The 21,179-nt window shown below is 43.7% G+C and overlaps 2 pseudogenes; one reads left to right on the top strand and one right to left on the bottom strand.

The window, feature by feature from the left end:
• The first annotated feature begins 1,655 nt into the window (after nucleotides 1–1,655).
• LOC101539903 (40S ribosomal protein S8-like) lies at nucleotides 1,656–2,281 on the top strand (annotated as a pseudogene).
• A 10,714-nt stretch (nucleotides 2,282–12,995) lies between these two features.
• Nucleotides 12,996–13,652, bottom strand: LOC101553731 (signal peptidase complex subunit 2-like; annotated as a pseudogene).
• Between the last annotated feature and the right edge of the window lie 7,527 nt (nucleotides 13,653–21,179).

The following is a 21,179-nucleotide window of genomic DNA, read 5'->3' as shown; positions in this document are numbered from 1 at the left end:
TGATTTGTTCGAAATAGATTGGCCCAAGATAGATTAACCCATGGTAGATCTACCCCAGATAGATTTGCCCAAGATATATTGGATCAAGGTAGTTTTGCAAAGATAGACTGCTTTAGAAGACATTGGCCTTAGATAGATTGGCCCAAGATTGATCGGTCCAATATAGGTTGACTCAAAATAGATTGGCCCAAGGTATAGAGACACAAGATAGATTGGCTCAAGATAGGTTGACCCCCAAACAGATGGACTCAAGGGAGATTGGCACAAGATAGATTAGCACAAGATAGATTGGCCCAGGATAGATGTTTTGAGCATAGATTGGCCCAGAGAGATTGGCCCCAGATGTACTGGCACAGGAAACAATAACCCAATAGAGTTTGGCTGAACATCAATTGACCCAGGATAGATTGGTCCAAGATAGAGTGACCCAAGATTGATTGTCCAAAATATATTGGCCCAAGAAATATTGGCCCATGATAGATTAGCCAAAACTTAGAATGGCCAAGATAGATTGACTCCAGGAATACTTGCCCCAGATAGACATGTCTATGATAGGTTTGTCCCAGATAGATTGAATCCATATAGATTGGCCCCAAATCGATTGGCCAAAGATAGCTTGGGCCAAGATATATTGGCCCTAGATAGATTAGCCTGAGATATTTTGGCCCAAGATAGTTTAGCCTAAGATTTCTGGGCCGAAGATATATTGACCCAGAGATTGGCCTAAGATATTTTGGCCCGAGAGAGATTGACCCAAGAGAAATTGTCCTAAGAGAGATTGGCCCCAGATATATTGTCCAGAGGTATGCTGGACCAAGACAAATTGGCCCAGGATATTTCACCGCTGAATACATTAGCCCTAGATAGATTTGCAGAATACAGATTGGCCCAAGATAGATTGGCCTGCAATATATTGGCACAGGATACATTGGTCCAGGAGAAATTGCCCCAAAAGAGATTGGCCACAGTTAGATTGGCCCCAGATAGATTGACACAGTATAGAATGGCCCCATATAGTTTGTTCCAAGATGGATTTTCCAAGGTAGATTGACTCAAAATATATTGACCATGATAGATTAGCCTGAGATAGATTGGCCCGAGTAGAATGGTCTGAGAAACATTGGTACAAGGTAGATTGGATACATTGATAAATTGTATCAAGTACCCAAAACACATTGGCTCGAGATATATTGAACTGAGAAAGATTTGTCCAACATATAGTTTAGCCGAAGATATATTGGCCCAAGATAGATGGCCTGGTATAGATTGGCCTCAGATTGTTCCAACATAGATTGTCCTAACATATATTGGCACAAAAATAGATTGGCACCAGAGAGATTACACCAGAGAGACAGGCCCCAGATAGATTTCCCAAGATAGGTTAGCCACAGATATATTGAAAACAGATAGGCTGGCCTCAGATAGATTGACTCAAGATTGATTGGCCCAGGAGAGATTGGCCCCAGATATATTTGCCCCAGGCTAATTGGCTCGAGATAGATTGGCCTGAGATGATGAGCTCGGATAGTTTGTCCGAGATAGATTGACCCAAGATTGCTTGGCTGAAGACAGGCAAGGTCTATCTTGGTCTATCAAGGTCAACAATAGATAGGTCCAAGATAGATTTGCCCACTCTTTCCAGCCAGGGCCTAGTGATGGGCATCTCTAGGGACAATTGGAACAAGCACCGCAAAATCGGGGGCAAGAGAAAGCCCTACCACAAAAAGTGGAAGTATGAGCTGGGACACCCGGCTGCCAACACCAAGATTGGCCCCTGCCGCATACACAGAGTTTGAGTTCGAGGAGGCAACAAGAAGTACCGGGCCTTGAGGCTGGACATGGGGAACTTCTCCTGGGGCTCAGAGTGTTGTACTTGCAAAACAAGGATCATTGATGTTGTCTACAATGCATCCAACAATGAGCTGGTCCACACCAAGACCCTGGTGAAGAACTGCATAGTGCTGATTGATAGCACACCATACTGACAGTGGTATGAGTCCCACTATTCACTGCCTCTTAGTCCAAAAAGGGAGCCAAGTTGACTCCTGAAGAGGAAGAGATTTTAAACAAAAAGCGGTCGAAGAAAATTCAGAAGAAATATGAGGAAAGGAAAAAGAATGCCAAAATCAGCAGTCTTCTGGAGGAGCAGTTCCAGCAGAGCAAGCTTCTTGCATGCATCGCTTTAAGACCAGGCCAGTGTGGCTGAGCAGATGGCTATGTGCTAGAGGGCAAGGAGCTGGAGTTTTATCTGAGGGAAATCAAGGACCAAAAAGGCAAATAAATCCTCTGCTCGTGTAATAAAGCTGCTTATTGTTCTATAAAAAAAGATAGATTTGCCCAAGATAGATTTACCCAAGATAGATTGACCACACATAGATTGGCCAAGGATATAATGGCCCCAGAGACATTACCTCAAGAGAGACTTTTCAATATTCATAGATCAAAGATTTGTTGGCCAAAGACAGATTGTCCAGAGATTGATTAGCCCTAGATAGATTGACCAGTGATATACTGGCCCTATATAGATGAGCATGACAAACATCACCCCGAGATAGAATGGCCTAATATTGCTTGGCCAAAGATAGATTGGCTGAAGATATATTGGCCCCAAGATATATTGGCCCAAGATTGCTTGGCCGGAGTTAAATTTGCCCAAGATAGATTTGTTGAATATAGATTGGCCTAAGATGGTTTGGCTAACGATACATTGGCCCAAGCTACATTGGCCCAAGCTACATTGTTCCCAGGTAGGTTAAACCAAGATATATTGACCCAAGATAGATAGGACCAAGATATATTGGCCCCCAGTAAATTGGCCAAGGTAGATTGTCCCATGTTAGATTGGCACAAGATAGATTGGTGCAAGATAGATTGGCTCATTATTGACTGGGTCCAGAAATATTGGTCCAAGATAAATTGGCCCCAGATAGGCTGGCCCTAGATAGAAAATTTGCCCAACAGAGATTTGCTCAAGATACATTGGTCCAAGAGAGATTGGCTGAGTATAGATTGACCCAAGATACATTGGGCCAAGATAAACTTTCCCCAGATAGATTGGCCTAGAAAGATTGGCCTTAGATAGATTGGCCCATTATAGACTGATCTAACAGATTGGCCAAGATGATGGGACCAAGATAGATGGGCCAAAGATAAATGGGCCCAAGGTATATGGGTCCAAGATAGATATCCCCAAGGTAGATGGGCCCTAGACATATGGATGCCTAGATAGATGGGCCCAAGATAGTCCCAAGTAGATTTGTCCAAGAAATATTGTACCAAGAGAGTTTGGCCCAAGAGATATTGACCCAAGATAAATTGACCCAAGATAGATTGGCCTGAGATAGATTAGACCAACATAGATTGGTCAAGAGAGATTGGCCCAAGATAGACTGCTCGAAGATCGATTGGCCCAAGAGAGATTGATCCAAGATTGATTGGCCAAAGGTAGACCGGCACAAGATAGATGGCAACAAAATAGATGATTGTCCCAAGAGAGATTGTCCCAAGATACATTGGCCCCAGATAGATAGGACCATAGTAGATTGGTCCAGGATAGGTTGGCCCCAGAGAGATTGACATCAGACAGATTAGACCAAGTTAGATTGGCCAAAGATAGACTGACCCAGGATTGATTGGTGTAAGATATACTGGTCCAAGGAGATGGCTCCCACATATAAGGACCCAGAGAGATTGTCTCCAAATAGATTAGCGCCAGATAGATTGGGCCCTGTCAGATTGGCCACTGAGAGATTGGCTCCAGATAGAATGGTCCCACAGATTGGTCCAAGATAGATTTACCACAGATAGACTGCGACCAGATAGCTTCCCAAGAGTGATGGTTCCAAGATAAATTCACCCAAGAATGATTGGAAAAGCTATATTGGCTCAGATAGATTGGATCCAGTTAGACTGGGCACTGATAGACTGGCTCCAGATAGAATTGGCCAGAGATAGACTGACCCAAGATTGCTTGGCCGAAGATAGATTTGCTAAAGACAGATAGGCCCAACATTGGTTGACTGAAGATAAATTGGCCAAAGATTTTCTCAAGATTGATTGGCCCAAGAGAGATTGGCTCCATATCAAATGATACAAGATATATTATCCCAAGATAGATTGGCCCCAGCTAGATAGGCCAAAGGTATATTGACAAGTACATTGGAACAAGATAGATTGGCCCAAGATCGATTAGCCCCACATAGATTGGCCCTAGATAGACTGTTCCCAGACAGATTGGCGCAAGATGGTTTGTGCCCAGATAGATTGACCCAAGGTAGCTTATATCAAGATAGATTGGCCACACATGATTAGCCCCAGATAGATGAGCCCCAGAATGATTGCCCTTAGATAGATTGGACCAAGATCAATTAGCCCCACATAGATTGGCCCCAGATAGACTGGCCCCAGACAAATTGGCGCAAGATGGTTTGTGCCCAGATAGATTGACCCAAGGTAGTTTGTCTCAAGATAGATTGGCCACACATGGATTGTGTGGCCAGATAGATTATCCCCAGATAGATTAGCCCCAGAATGATTGCCCTTATATAGATTGGCCCAAGATAGATCGACCAACTCTTTTTGATCCGTCACTCATGGATTGTCCCCAGATAGATTGTCCCCAGATAGATTGACCCAGATAGATTAGCTCCACATAGATTGACCAATATATATTGGCTCAAGATACATTGGCCAAGATAGATTAGAGTAAAATAGATTGGACCAAGAGAGATTGGGCGAATATAGATTGGCCTAAAATAAATTCTCCCAAGATTGTTTATTATTGGCCCAAGATAGATTGGCCAGAGATAGATTGGCTCAAGATGGACTCCCCCAAGATAGATTGGCACAAGATGATTGGCCCAAGAGAGAATGGCCTCCCATAGATTGTCCCCCAGATATATTGGACCAGCTATATATTGGCCCAGATACATTGGTCCAAGATAGATTGGCCCTAGATAGATTGGCCTAAGATAGGTTGGTCCAAGATAGATTGGCCCAGAATAGATTATCCCCAAGTGGATTGATCCCAGATAGATAGCCCTAGATATTTGGTACCAGATAGCCAGTAGGTTGGCCAAATATAGGTTGTTCCCAAATAGACTATCACAAGATAGTTTGTCTCCAGATAGATTGGCCTAAATTAGATCAGTCCCACATTGATAGGCCAAAGATAGATTGGCCTGTCCTAGATTAGCACAAGATAAAATGTACCCAGTTAGTGTTGCCCCAGGTTGATTGTCCAAAAGAAGATTGGCCCATGATATATTATCCCCAGATAGATTGGCCCGAAGTGGATTGGCCCCAGATAGATAGCCCTAGATATTTGGGGCCAGTTAGCCAGTAGACTGGCCAAAGATAGACTGTTCCCATATAGACTAGTACATGATATATTGTCTCCAGATAGATTGGCTGAAATTAGATCAATCCCAGATTGATTGGTCAAAGATTGATTGGCCCTAGATAGATGGGCCTGAGATAGATTGGCTCGAGTTTCTCTGGACAAAGTTAAATTGGCCCAAGATCAACTGGCCTCATATAGATTTTCCCGAGATAGTTTGGCCCCAGATAGATTAGCCCAGGTAGATTGTATCAAGGTAAACTGGCCCCAGAATGATTGGCCTTAGATAGATTGGCCCAAGGTAGATTGACCAAAAATGTTGGGCCCCATATTGATTGGCCTGAGGTTTATTGACCCAAGACAATTTGGCCTCAGATAGATTGTCCCAAGACATATTGTCCCATGATATTTTGCCCCCAGATACTGGCCCAAAATAGGTTGGCCCAGATGATTGGCCCTAGATAGATTAGCCCTAAATAGATTGGCCTCAGATAGATTGGACCTAGATATATTAGCTCTAAATAGATGGTCTCAAGGTAGATTGGCACAGGAAAAATTGGCTCAGGATAGATTGGCCCAAGATAAACTGGAACAAGATAGATTGGTCAGTGACAGATTTGCCAAATATTGACAGGCCCAAGATAGATTTACCCAAGATAGATAGCCCAGATACAGTGATCCCAGATAGGCAGGCCCCAGATGGATTGACCCAGGAATGATTGGTCCCAAATAGATGGGCCTTAGATAAATTGGCTCAAGATTGTTTGGCCAAAGATAAATTGGTCCAAGATAGATTGGCCCAAAGAAGATTATTCCAAGAAAGATTAGCCCATAATAGATTCACCCGAGATAAATGGGTCCTAGACTATTTGGTTCCAGATAGATTGGCCCAAACTACATAAACCCAAGATCGATTGGCTCCAGATAGATTTTTCCCAAAATAGATTGGCCCCAGGTAGATTGGCTCCATATAGATTGACCCAGATATATTGGCTCAAGATACATTGGCCGATATAGATGAAAGCAAGATATATTGGCCCAAGATAGATTGGTCGAAGATAGATTTGCCTAAGATTGTTTGGCCCAAGATAGATTGTCCAGAGACAGAGTGGCTCGAGATGGACTCCCCGGAGATAAATTGGCATGATTGACCCAAGAGAGAGTGGCCTTCCATAGATTGCACCCAGATAGATTGAACTCAGCTAGATTGGCCCAGATACATTCAACCAAAATAGATCGACACCAGAGAGATTGGCCCAAGACAGATTGGTCCAAGATAGATTGGCCCAGAACAGATTGACCCCACGTGGATTGGCCCCATATAGATAGCCCTAGATAGTTGGAACCAGATATCCAGTAGATTGGCCAAAGATAGATTGTTTCCAAATAGACTAGTACAAGATAAATTGTCTCCAAATATATTGGCCGAAATTAGATTGGTCCCAGATTGATTGGCCAAAGATAGAATAGGCCCGATGTAGATTAGCACAAGATAAAATGTACCCAGTAGTGTTGCCCCAAGTTGATTGTCAAAGGAAAATTGGCTCGTGATATATTAGCCCCAGATGGATTGGCTTCAGATAGATTGATTCAAGATAGATTGGGCACAGATAGACTGACTCCAAATAGATTGGTCCCACATATATTCGCCCCAGATAAATTGGCCCAGACAGATTAGCCTAATATAGATTCACCTAAGATAGATTGGCCCGAAATTAGTTAGCCTGGATCTGATGGCTCAAGATAAATTGGCCCGAGATAGAGTTCTCTGAGATCAATTGGCCTGAAATATATGGACTCGAGGTAGACTGGCCCGAGATAAATCGGCCTAAGATAGTTGGCCTAAAATAGATTGACCCCATGTAGACTGGCCCCAGATATATTAGCCAGAGAGAGAAGCCCCAGATAGTTTGACCCCATTTCTTCTACCCAAAGAGAGATTGGCCCCAGAGAGATTGACCCAAGATAGATTGGCTCCAAATTGATTGGTAGAAGGTAGATTTGTCCCAGATATACTGGACCAAACTAGATAGGCCCAAGGTATATGAGATCTATTTGCCCAAGGTAGGTTTGTCCAAGATAGATTGGAACAAAATAGATTGACCAGAGATAGCTTGGCATGAGATAGATTGGCCTAAGATATTTTGGCCAAAGTTAGAAGAATTGCCCAACATAGATTGGCCCTACATAGATTGGCCGAAGAGAGTTTGGCCCAAAATAGGTTGACCCCAGAAAGATTGTCCCCAGATAGATTTCCTAAATATAAATTGGCACGAGATAGATTGGTCACACATAGATTGGCCCCAGGTAACTGGCCTGAGACAGATTGGCATGAGTTACATGGCCACCGACAGATTGGCCCCAGTTTCATTGGCTCCAGAGAGATTGGATCAAGATATCTTGGTTGAAGATAGATTAGACCAAGACAAATTGGCCTGAGATAGATTGGCAAGTGTAAATGTGTCCAAAAGATTTAGAGCCATTCTGTCCAGTGCCAAAATACCTGGAGCCAATATTTGTGGAACCTATCTCTCTTCGGCCATTGTTGGACCAATCATGCTCGGGCCAATCTATCGTGGGTGAATATTTCTTTGGCCAATCTGTCTCAGGCTAATCAAGGAATAGTCCTGATAGCTACATACCGGAGTCATCCTTGTAGAAGCTCATGGTCACCGGGATTCCCTCTGGAGAAGGCGGGGAGACTGCATTTGCTCCATTTGGGGCATCCCAAAGATATTGACTCAGTATGGGGCCCAGAGGATTCTCCTGTGTTGTGGTGCCCACCAGCTTTCTTTACTTTTGGGTGTGGCAAGATGGCCTCTCTTTGGCCAATCTATGTTGTGCCATCAATGTTGGTCAAATCTAACTTGGAACAATCTCAATGGGTCAGTTTATCTTGTGCCAAACTATCATGAGCCAGTCTATCTTGTGCCTATCTATCTGGGGTCTTTATTTCTGGGGCCAATCTATCCTGGGCTAATATATTGTGGGCCCATCTATGTCTCGACTGTCTAGCTTGAGCCTATCAATCTCGGACCTATCTATCTTGGGCCAATCTATCTTGAGAAAATCTATCTGGAGCTCATCTATCTTCGGCCAAACTATATTGGGCCTAATATTTATCTGGGCTAATCTATCTTGGGCAAATATCTCTGGGGTCATAATATATCTGTTCAATCTATCTTGGGCAAAATTATATCAGGCCCATCTCTCTTGGTTCAATCTATCTTGAAACAGTCTATCAGGCAACCAATCTATCTGGGTCCCATCTATCTGGGACCCATATATTTGGGGCAAATCTCTCTGGGTCCAGTCTATCTGATACAAAACATCTGGGGACAATCTATATTGAATGAATGTATCTTGGGCCAATCTATCTTGTGCCAATCCATCTAACACCAATCCATCTGGGGCCAATCTATCTTGGCCAATCTCTCTCAGGCCAATGAATCTGGAGCCAATCTATCTGGGGCCAATCAATCTTGAGCCAATATATCTATGGCATATCTAGCTAGGGCCAATCTATTCAGAGGCTATCTCTCCTCTGCCAATCCATTTTGACCAGTCTATCTTGGGCAAATCTATCTGGGACCAATCTATCTGTGGCAAAATTATCAGGGGCCAATCTGTCTGGCAAATATGAGGCCAATTTCTCTTGGGTTAAAATCTATCTTGAGCCAATCCATCTCAGGCCCATCAGTCTGGAGCCAATCTATATGGGGCCAAAATATGTTTGGACAAACTATCTGGGTCCATTATATCTGTGTCCAGTCTGTGAGGGGCCAATCAGTCTTAAGACAATCTATCTGGGGCCAATCTCTCTGGGGCCAATCTATCTTTGGCTAAGATGTCTTGGGCCAACCGTCTGGGGGAAACAATCTCGGGCCATTCTATCTTGGGCCAATCTATCTGGGGCCAAAACTATTGAGGTGATTGATATCAGGCCAATCAATTTGTAGCCAATCTTTCTTGAGCCAGTCTATCTTGGGAAGATCTATCTTCGAACAACCATATACTGTGTCCAATATCTTGGGCATGCCTATCTTAGGCCAATCTCTCTCGGGCCAATCTATCTTGAAGCAATCTATCTAGTGCCAATCTCTTTGGTAAATCTATCTTGGGGCAATCTATCTCAGCCAATCTAACACTGGACAATCTATCTGGGGCAAATCTGTCTTCAGCCAACTAATCATGGCCAAATATATCTAGTGCCATATATCTGGGAGCATTCCATCTGGGGCCAATCTATCTAGGACCAATCTGTCTGGAAGCAAATTCTCTGGGGAAAATCTGTCTTCCACCAGTCTCTCTGGGGCAAATCTGTCTTTGTTCAATATCTGGGGCCAATCTATCTGGGTCCAATCTATCTTGGGCCAATCTATCATGGGTTAATCTATCCTGTTCCAATCTATCTGAGGTCAGTCTATCTTGGGAGAATCTATACTGGGCTAGTGTACCTTTGGCCAATGTATCTTGCACCAATATGTCTTTGGCAGATCTATTTTTGGCCAATCATTTTTCTTGGGCCAATGTATCTTGAAACAATCTCTCTTAGGATAACTATACTGAAACTCTCTATCTTGGGCCAATCTATCTGGAGCCAATCTATGTTCAGCCAAACTATATTAGGCCAAATATCTATCTGATAATATCTCTTGAGCCAATTTACTTGGGTTTGATGTATCTTGGGCCACTCTATTTTAACTCCATCTATTTTGGACCAATCTGTTCGGGGCTAGTCTATCTGGGGCCAAGTTATCTTCAGGATAATCATTCTTGTGCCCAACGATCTGGTGCCAATCTGCCTTGGGCCAATCTGTTTGAGACTAGTCTCTCAAGGACCAATTTATCACCTGGCCAATCTATCTGGGGCAAATTTATCTTGGCCCAAGCTTTCTTGGGCAAATCTCTCCTATGCCAACCTATCTGGGCCAATCTATCATGGGCCAATCTATGTTAGGCCAATATATTTTGTGTCAATTTAACCTGGGCCAATCTCCTTTGGGTCAATCGGTCTTGTGCTGATATATCTACGACCAAACACTCTTAGATCTACCTATCATGGACCAATCTATCAGGGGCCATTCTAACTGGGGCCAACCCATGTGGGGCCCATATATCTTGGCTCCCATCTATCTTCGGTCAAGCTATCTAGCTATCATGGGCCAACCTATTTGGAGCCAAGTTTGGGGCAATTTATATGAGGCCAATCTATCTGGGGCATAAATCTCTTGGACCAATCAATCTTAGGCCATACTATCTGGAGCCAATCTACTTGGGGCCAATCTATTTTGTGCCAATTAATCTGGGGCCAACATATACGAGGCACTCTATGTTGGGTCAATGCACCTTGGGACAATCTCCTTTGCCGATGTCTCTTGGGCCAATCTTTTTTTTTTTTTTGCTTCACCCCCGGCGGTGCACAGGGGTCACTCCTGGCTCTGAACTCAGGAATTACTCCTGGCGGTGCTCAGGGGACCATATGGAATGCTGGGAATTGAACCCAGGTCGGCCGTGTGCAAGGAAAACACCCTCCCCGCTGTGCTATCCCTCCAGCCCCTCTTGGGCCAATCTTGGATCAGACTACCTTAGGATATTCTACTTGGGGCCAATTGTAGAATAACATAGCCACAAGGAGCTTAGGTTTATCCGGATCACACCCATCAAGGTGCTCCCGAGTCACTCCCATTCCCTTGTTTATCTGTAACCACTTCTCTGTGCTCTCTTCCCCAACAAGTTAATCAGCTTTTCCCCCTAATCAGATTCTGTTAATTTGTAAGGGCAGATATTTCTAGGACACTAAGCTTATATTGTAAGTTAGTATTGCCTTTCTCCTCTCCTTATGTCTTTTGAATAGTTTACTTATTTATTTATTTTTAAAACTGAAAATGCCATTGGCTTCTTTAATTGGTTAAGAGCACAAAATGTAACAGGAAGAGGTCTGTTTGAAACAAATTAAAAAGCTATGTTACCCCCACCCAGTTCTCCCCAAGTCAGATATACACACCCACAAAAACGGTGTGTGAAGGAAAGCTGTCATACACAAAAAGATGTGCCCTGAATTAAGATTAGGAAAAAGCTATTGAAATAGGAAGTAACACAATGAAACCAGCAAGAGATTGAATTTAAAAGTCAAGTCTTCAACAGTGACCAGAATTCAAAGGCAATCTACAGAATGGGAAAGGATATTCACCCAATACCCATCTGATAAAGGGTTGATATCAAGGGTATATAAAGCATTGATTGAACTCAACAAGAAGAAAACATCCAACCCCATCAGAAAATGGGCCGAAGAAATGAACAGAAACTTTTCCAAGGAAGAGATACGAATAGCCAAAAGGCACATGAAAAAATGCTCTGCATCACTAATCATCAGGGAGATGCAAATCAAAACAACCATGAGATACCACCTCACACCACAGAGAATGGCACACATCCAAAAGAACAAAAGAAACCGCAGTTGGAGAGGATGTGGGGAGAAGGGGACCCTTCTACACTGCTGGTGGGAATGCCAACTGGTTCAGCCCCTTTGGAAAACAATATGGACGCTTCTCAAAAAATTAGAAAGTGAGCTTCCATTTGATCCAGCAATACCACTTCTGGGAATATATCCCGGAGAAACAAAAAAGTATAGTCGAAATGACATCTGCACTTATATGTTCATCGCAGCACTGTTTACAATAGCCAGAATCTGGAAAAAACCCGAGTGCCTGAGAACAGACGACTTGTGGCACATCTATACAATGGAATACTATGCAGCTGTTAGAAAGGATGAAGTCATGAACTTTGCATATAAGTGGATCAACATGGAAAGTATCATGCTAAGGGAATTGAGCCAGAAAGAGAGGGACAGACATAGAAAGATTGCACTCATCTGTGGAATACAGAGTACGAGACTAATACCCATGAATGGTGGTATATAATACCAGGAGGTTGGCTCCATAGCTTGGAAGCTGGCCTCACACGCTGGGGGAAAGTCATCCCAGATAGAGAGGAGAACACCAAATAATATGTGGTTGGAGATCCTGTGCAGGAAGGGAGATGCGTGCTGAAAGTAGACAAGAGACTGAACAGGATGACCACTCAATACCCCTATTTCAAACCACAACACACAAAAGGAAAGAGAGATATCAAATTGGAATGCCCCGCTACAGAGGTGGAGTGGGGTGAGGGGATGGGACTGGGGAGTGGGAGGGATACTGGGTTCATTGGTGGTGGAGAATGGACACTGGTGGAGGGATGGGCTCTTAAACATTGCATGAGGGAAAAACAAGAACAAAATGTGTGAATCTGTAACTGTACCCTCACTGTGACTCACTAATTAAAAAATAAATAAAAATAAAAGTCAAGTCTTCAAATGTTGCATGGCACAAAGCTATAAAGTACAGCTACATAATAAGGAAGAACTCTGAACAGCTTTAGCAAAAATGCTTTTCTAGAAAAACTAATTAAAACAATGCAATCAGCAGACCAGGGAGGCTAGAGTTAGATAGCATAGCTAAATTTCTCATGTCTGAGCTAGAAAATCCTACTTATCCATAATGGTCTAAAAACTCAGGACAAACAGGGACTTTTTTTTAAACATTTCTAACTTTAACCATTTTATGTTCTGTTTTTTTCCCCTCTCAGTCTGCAATTCAGCTGCTTTAAGCATCGACTATTTTATTTTCCTTTCTGTGGCAAGACTGTCATGGAGCCTGGATATTTTGGGCTCATACACATCCATGACAGGTGTCCCGTTATGGTCAAAGAATTTAGCAATGGACTTGTTGAATTCAGCTTCTCGCTGCTGCTTTGTTCTCCCACTGATGAAGGTCAGCTTCAGGGTGTTTTTGTCATTGAACCTTTTGAGGCTGGAGGACAGCTGCCAAATTTCATTGGGATCCATCCCTGTAAGATCTTTCCTGTGGGCCACGAGGAAGATGCTCTTCACTTATACGAGGTATAAATGGTCAGAATTCCCATCATCACAAAATAAGATATGACACACAAAGGCAAGACAGGTTTGGACTTTGGAAAGGGATGTATAGTATCCCAAATCAAAGCTACTATGGCAAAGAAACAAGATACGGTACAAATGGTGAGGCGACTGTCAATTAGACCAAAATTCTCCACATACTTGTACTTTTCCAGAAGTACCTTTTTTAGCAGAATCATCCAAAGAATTTTTCACAGCTGATCCATCCCACTTGTCAATTTTCACAGGCTTGTCATCAGTCTTCCCTTCGGAAGCCTTCAGCTTCTGCTGGTCCCGCAGCCACCACCAGTACCGCCTCCGCAGAGACCTGCCGCCCTGTGCAGCCGCTGCCGCCATCTTCTCTGCCTCGGCCGATTAGTTTACTTTAAAGCAATGTCCTTTTTGTATAGACACAAGAAGACAATATTATGCCTTTGTAACTTGGGATTTAATTGGCTTTGAACATTATTCATTCCCAGGCATTGGCTCTCTCTACTTAAGCCTCAGTTGCCTTTAGTTCCTAGTACCCCAAAAGCAGGGTCCCGACGAGGGACTGAAGGGACCCAGGGTAAGCTCTGAGCTTCCCTGGCACCAAAATGGGCCAGGCCAAAGTGCCACAGTTCTTAACTGTAAGCTAAGAGCTTTATCATGGGCAAATGCTGTCATGATCCAAAAGTAACGACAAGAGTAGGACCCTGCTAGGGATAGAAAAGACTAATCTAGCCTGAGCGCTGTAGTCTACTGAGATTGAGATGGCCCCTAGAGAGCAATTCTATAAGCTTAATGCATCTCTTACTGTGTCCATACAAAATGATTAATATTATGATTGCTTATATGTTTGTTGGACAAGGAGTGGAGAAACACACCCATGGTATTCCTCCCTTGGGCGGGTCATTCTGCTGAAAAAGAATCTGTCCTAGAAGCAGCATCCCCTGAGGGAGAAACTTTAACCTTATTGATTGTGACCACACATATGTGTAAGCCTCAATCCCCTCAGGTTTGGGGGGTTTACCTAGGCTGTAAGAGTGGGTTGGGGGCCAGATCAAGAGCCGGGAGAGAAGCAGAGAGACAGGAATGAATAGAATAAATGGCAACTGATCAATCAACCCGCTTGGCCCTTGTTTCCTCTCCATCTGCCCCATGGCCCTGGCCACTCTGGCTGAGCGAGCGGCCCGGGACCACCCCTGAATCTGGGGGTGGCCAATGGGGAGAGCCGCCAGGGCTCTCCCCTGGTTGCCTCCTGGCAGATGTTTTTTACAGGGCCATTCTCCTCTCTCTAACTTCTGCCATCTTGGGCCATCTCGGGCCAAGCTATTTGGTGCCAATCTATCGTGGGCCAATCTATCTTGGGACAAACTAAATGGACCCAGAATCTCTTGGCCAATTTATCTTGTGCCAATATATCTTGGCTCAATCAATCTTGGACCAGTCTATTTTGGTGCAGTCTTACTTGCTCCATCTATCTTTAGCCAATATTTCTGAGGACAATCCATCTGGGTTCAGTGTATCTGGGGCCAGTCTAACTTAGACCCATCTATATGAGGACAGTTGAACTGGGGCCAATCTATCTTAGGCTAATCCATCTTGGGCCAATCTATGTTTGGTCAATAAATCTTGGTCCAAACTATCATCATCATCATCATCATCTTCATCATCACCACCACCATCATCATCATCACCATCATCCCGTTGATCGTCTAATTTCTCGAGCAGTCTCAGTAACTTCTCCATTCGTCCTAGCCCTGAGATTTTAGAAGCCTCTCTTACTCATCCTTCTCAATAATGCCGCATTGGAAGCTCTTTCAGGATCAGGGGAATGAGACCCAGCATTGTTGCTAGTTTTGGCATATGAATACATCATGGACGCTTGTGAGGCTCTTCCATGTGGGCAGGAAACTCTCGGTAGCTCGCCAGGTTCTCCCAGAGGGTCCAAACTATAATGCACCAATATATCCTTGACCAATTTTATCCTGGGCCCATCAATCTTGAGCCTATCTATTTTGGGGTAGACAAATTGGGGACAATCAATCTGGGGCTAATCTATCAGGAGCCAATCTCTCTTTGGCAAATCTAAGGCAGGCCAGTCTATCTTGCGCAACCTGTCTTGGGCCAATATATCTTGCATTAATCTATCTGGGGCTTATCTAATTTGGGACAATGTAACTTGTTCCCATCTTTCTTGGGCCAATCTATCTTGGGCCATTCAATCTTGGGCCAATCTATTTGAGGCCAGGCTCTCTGCAGACAATCTATCAGGAGATAATCTATCTTTGGCCAATCTAGCTTTGTCCCAACTACGCGGGACCAATCTTTCTCGACACAATCTTTTTAGGGCCAATCTATCTTGGGGCAATCTATCCCAGGACAATCTATCTCAGACCAATCTGTCTTTGGCCAATATGTCTTGTGCAAATATATCTTGGCAAATCTATCTTGGGGTCATCTATCTAGGGCTATTCATCCTGGGCTAACCTGTTTTAGAACAATATATCTTGGGTTAATGTATCTAGGATCAATCTATCTTAGGTCATTAAATCTTGGGGCATATATCTTGGGCCAATCTTTTTTGGGCCAATCTATCTTGGGACAATCTATCTTCAGATAAGATAGCAATCTTTGGCTAATCTATCTAGGACCAATCTATCTCTGGCTAATCTATCTTCAGCCTATCAATCTTAGGTCAAATTATTCTGAGCCAATCTATCTGGAGCCAATCTAGCTGGAGTCAATCTATCAGTGGCCAATCTAACTGGAGTCAACCTATCAGTGGCCAAGCTAACTGAGGCCAATCTATAACTGGGGCCAAATTATCTAAGGGCATTCTCTCCCGCATCAATATGTCTGGGGCCAACCCTTGTGGGGCCAATCTATCTTCAGCCTATCTATCTTCAGCCAAATGTTTGACCAATCCTTCTTTGAGCTAAATTATCTCGGACCAATCTATCTCAGGCGAATTTATCATGGGCCAACCTGTCCTGGGCTTACCTGTCTTGGGACAATCTATCTTGGGCCAAAATGTCCTGGGTCCATATATCTGGAGTCTATGTATATCTTGGAATAATCTATGCTGGGCCAGTGTATCTTGTGCCAATTGATCTTAGTACGATCTATCTGGGGCCAATCCGTGCTGGAACAATTTAACCTCGGCCAATCTATCTTGGGTCATTCTAATTTGGATCATCCTTTTGAGTCCAATCTATCTGTTGCCAAATATCTGTGGCCAAATTATCTTGAACCAAACTATCTTCGACCAAACTATGTTGGACAAATCTTTCTTGCACCAATCTGTCTTGTGCCAATACATCTGAGTCTAATCTCTCAGGCCAATATATCTCAGGCCAATGTTTCTGGAACCATTCTACCTTGTGCCAATACATCTTGGGCCATTCTATCTTGCCAAATCTATTGTGAGCCAATCTATCTGTACCCAACATATATTTTTAACTATCTTCAGACAATCTATATTGTGTTAATCTGTCCTGGGACAATGTATCTCTGCCCAATCTATCTGGGCCAATATATCTTGGGCAGGCTACCTGGGGCCCTATAGATCTTAGGCCAATCTATATTGTGCCAACCAATATAGGTCCGATCTATCTTGTGCCGATCACTCATGGGCCAATATATCTTGTGCCTTCTAGCTTGGGACAATCTATCTTGTGCTTATCTTTCTGGGGCCTATCTGGTGCCAATCTATTTTGGATCAGTCTATCCTAGGCCAATGTATCTTGGGTCAATCTATGTCTGGACACTCTATATTGGGCCAATGAACCTTGGGTCAATCTATCTTCGGCATATCTATCTAGGGCCAATATCTTCAGAGGAAATCTATCCTGGGCCAATCTATCAGGACCAGTACATCTTGGGAAAATCTATCTGGGGCCAATCTATCTGTGGCAAATCTAACTGAGGCCAGTCGCTATTGGGTTAATCTATCCTGGGTCAATTGATCTCAGACCAACCAATCTGGTACCAATCTGGTACCAATCTCTCTTGGGCCTATCTCTATTTGGCCAAACTATCTGGGGCCAATCTATCTCGTTATAATGTATCTGGGGCCATACTCTCTGGGCCTAATCTATTGGTTTCCAATTTATGTTGGGCCCATAAGTCTGAAGCCAATCTATCTTGGACCAATTTAACTGGGGCTAATTTATCTTGAGCCAATCTCTCTGGGGCCAATCTATTTGGGCCAATGTATCTGGGGCCCATCTCACTCAGACCAATTTATATTGAGTCAATGTATCTTGGGCCAATCTTTCTTGGGTTAGTCTATCTTTGTCCAATCTATCACGAGCCAATAGGTCTCAGGCTCATATATCTCAGGCCAATCTATCTCAGGTCAATGAATAAGGACATATGTATCTTTGGCCAATCTATCTTGGTCCAATGTATCTTAGGTCAAACAATCTGGGAAAATCTATCTCATGTTGTCTTTCTAGAGCAAGTCCATCTGGGGTCTAACCATTTTCGGCCGATCTATCTTGGGCCAATCTATCGTCTGCCAATCTATCTGGTGCCAATCTATGTTGGACAATATTTCCTGGCCAATCTATGTGGGACAGTCTATCTAGAGTCATTCTACCTTAGCCATTCTATCTGGAGATCTGATTGTGAAGCAATCTACCTAGGGTTAATCTATCTGAAGTTAATCTATATATCTTCTACACTATCAGATGCCAATCTATCTTTGGCTAAAGGTTGTTGGACCAATCTTTCTCAAGCCAGTCTATTTCGGGCCAATCTATCTTAGACCAATCTATCTTGGACTTATCAACCTTGGGTCAATCTATCTGGGGCCAATTGATTTGCAGCCATTGTACCTTGTGCCAATCTGTCTTGGGTCAATATATCTTGGGCCAATGTACCATGGGCAATGTATCTTGGGCTACTCTATCGCTGGCCTGTCTGTCTTGGGCCAATCAACATTTGGCCAACTTATCTTGAGCCAATCTATCCTTGGCCTATTTACCTAGGGCAAGTCTACTCAGAGGCTCTATCCTGGGCCAATCTATCTTGGGCACATCTCTCTGAGGCCAATCTATTTGTGGCCAATCTTTCTTTGGCATATCTAACCGGGACCAATTTATCTTGGTCTAATCTATCATGGGCCAATCTATCTCGAGCCAATGAATCAAGGGCCAGTCTACCTGGAGCCTTCTATGCTAGGCCAATCTATCTTGGTTCCCTCTATGTTCTGTCATTCTATCTTGGGCCAATCTATGTGAGGCCAAGCTATGCTGGGACAATCTATCCTGGGCCAATGTTTCTTGAGCCATTGTATCTTGGATCAATCTAACTGAAGCCAATATATCTTGGGCCACTCTATCTTGGGCCTAGAAAGGGCCAATCTATCTGGGGCCAATCTATCAGGACCATACTATCTGGAGCCAATCTATCTTAAACCTGGGAAAATCTATCTTGGCAAACTATCTTTTGCCAGTCTATCTGGGGTCATTCTATCCTGAGCCAATCCATCTAAGGCAAAAATATTGTGGGTCAGTTTTTCCTGAGCCAATCTTTCTTGGGTCTGTTTATTTTGGGCCAATCTATCATGTGCCAATCTATCTTGGCAATCTATCTTGGGCCGTCTGTCTTGGGCAAATCGATCTTGGGCCAACATGTCTTGGGCTATTCAATCCTGGGGCAATATATCTTGTGTCAATCCATCTGGGACCAATCTATGCTGGGACAATCTATCCTGCGCCAGTCTATCTTGGACTATTCTATCTTGGGCTAATCTATCTGAGGCCATTCTAGCTGCGGCCAATCTATCTGGGGCCAATCTTTCTCGGGCCAATCTATCTGAGGCCAATCTATCTTGGGCCAATATATCTCAGACAAAATACCTCGGGGCAATCAAGCTTGGTCCAATTTATCTAGGGCCAATCTATCCTGGCAAATCTATCTTGACCTCATTTATCAAGGGTCATTTTATCATAGCCAATCTATCTTAGATCAACATATCTTTGGCTAATCTCTCTGGGTCCATATATCATGGGCCAAAATTTCTTTGGCTAATCTATCTTGGATCAATCTATCTCAGGCCAATCTGTCTGTGGCCAATCTATTTTGTGCTAATCTATCAGAGGCCAATCTATCGTGGGTCCATCTATCTGGGCTAAAATATCTGGGGCCAATATATCTTGTGCTAGTCTCTGTAGAACCGGTCTATATTTGGCCAAACTGTCTTGGGCCAATGTATTTTTGACCAGGGTATCTGACCAAACTCACTGGGGTCAAATCAGTGGGGCAGTCTCTATGGGGCCAAGTGTTGTTGGGCCAATCTATCTCATGCCAATCAATATTGGGCCAATCTATCTTAGGTCAATCTCTCTTGGGTCAATATATCTTGTGCCAAACTATTTTGAACCAGTCTCCCTTGGGCCAATGTATCTTGTTCCAATCTATCTCAGGTCATTCTATCTTGGACCAATCTTTCATGGGCCAATATATCTGGGGCTAATCTATCTTGGGCCAATCTATCTGGGGCGAGTCAGTCAGTCTGGGGCAAAATTCTTTGAGCCAATCTACCTTGTGCCAATTAATCTTAAGCCAATCTATCTTGGGATAATCTCCCTTGGGCCACTATATCTTGTGCCAATCTATCTTGGGTCATTCTATCTTGGGTCTATCTTTCTGGGGTCTATCTATCTGGGGAAAATCTATCTTGGGCCTGTCTATATTGATCAGACTATCTTGGGAAAACCAATCTTAGACCAATCAAGACTGGTTTGGTCTTGGGCCAATATATCTCTTGGGCTAATCTATCTCTTTCCAATCAATCTGGGGCCAAACTTTCTGAGGCCAATATATCTTGGGCCAAACTATTTGGGGCGAAATCTATCTAGTGCTAAATTATCTGGGGCCTATCTATCTGGGGCCAATTTAACTGGGGCCATACTGTCTGGGCCAAAATATCTGGGTCGTTTCATGTGGGTCCAATCTATATTTGGCAAATCTATCTGGGGACTACCTATCTGGGGTCAATATATCTTGGAAAAATTATATGAAACCAATCTATGTGGGAAATTTATATTGGGCCACTCTATCTTGGGCCATTCTATTTCAGCCAATTGAACTTTGGAAAGAAGGAAGGAGGGAGGGAGGGAGGGAGGGAGGAAGGGAGGGAGGGAGGGAAGGAGGAAACCTAATGACTTAGGTAGTCTGTCCCCACCTGCTAAAGCCACTGAATTCCTTTGTTCTCTCATTATTTTTAGTGGTTTGTGGGCACTAGAGATGGAACTTTAAATTTCAGATGATCTGAGTAATGATGCAGTGTGCTGGTCACTAAATCAAACTACCAATTATGTGCCTCTATTGATTTCTGGCTTTATGAGATTTGATTTGGGGGTGTGTTTTTCTTTGGCAGAGGTTGGGGGGAAAAGTATGGAAGTAGGTTGCAACAGCTCTTGGTGTGCTTTTTTCGGTGTAAGATAACAGCTAATAGAAGATTGAGGTGTATGAGGTAGATGGGGAAAAAATGGTCGTGCCGCCACAGAAGGGGTGCAGGGTCTGGGGTCTGGATATGGGCAAAGGAGGAAAGAGGAGGGGAAGGGAATCACTGCCAGTGCCAAAAAGGCCCTGGGAGTGTCATCAGGGAGACTCACTCTTGTGGAGAATGAAGGAGCACACAGAGGCTCTGGCATAGGTGTGGGCCCACAGTGATGGCAGGGTCAGACGTGGAAGCTCTTACAGGTATGTTTCATAAAGAGGAAGAGCTTGGAAGAGTATAAATCTTGAGAGCTTGTTTAGAGTTGATAGAAAGTGGGGCACAGCCACTCGTGTACTTTCGTACGAACAATAGTCTCATCGGGAAAGGCTATCCTTACAGATCATGGGGTGTTGAGGAAGGAAGAGATGCTGGCCTAGCCCACCAGATCA

The sequence above is a fragment of the Sorex araneus genome, chromosome 5 (genome assembly GCF_027595985.1).
Source record: "Sorex araneus isolate mSorAra2 chromosome 5, mSorAra2.pri, whole genome shotgun sequence".
Classification (NCBI taxonomy): Eukaryota; Metazoa; Chordata; class Mammalia; order Eulipotyphla; family Soricidae; genus Sorex; species Sorex araneus.
The sequence above is the reverse complement of the archived record's forward strand: the minus strand, read 5'-3'. Positions and strand labels throughout refer to the sequence as shown.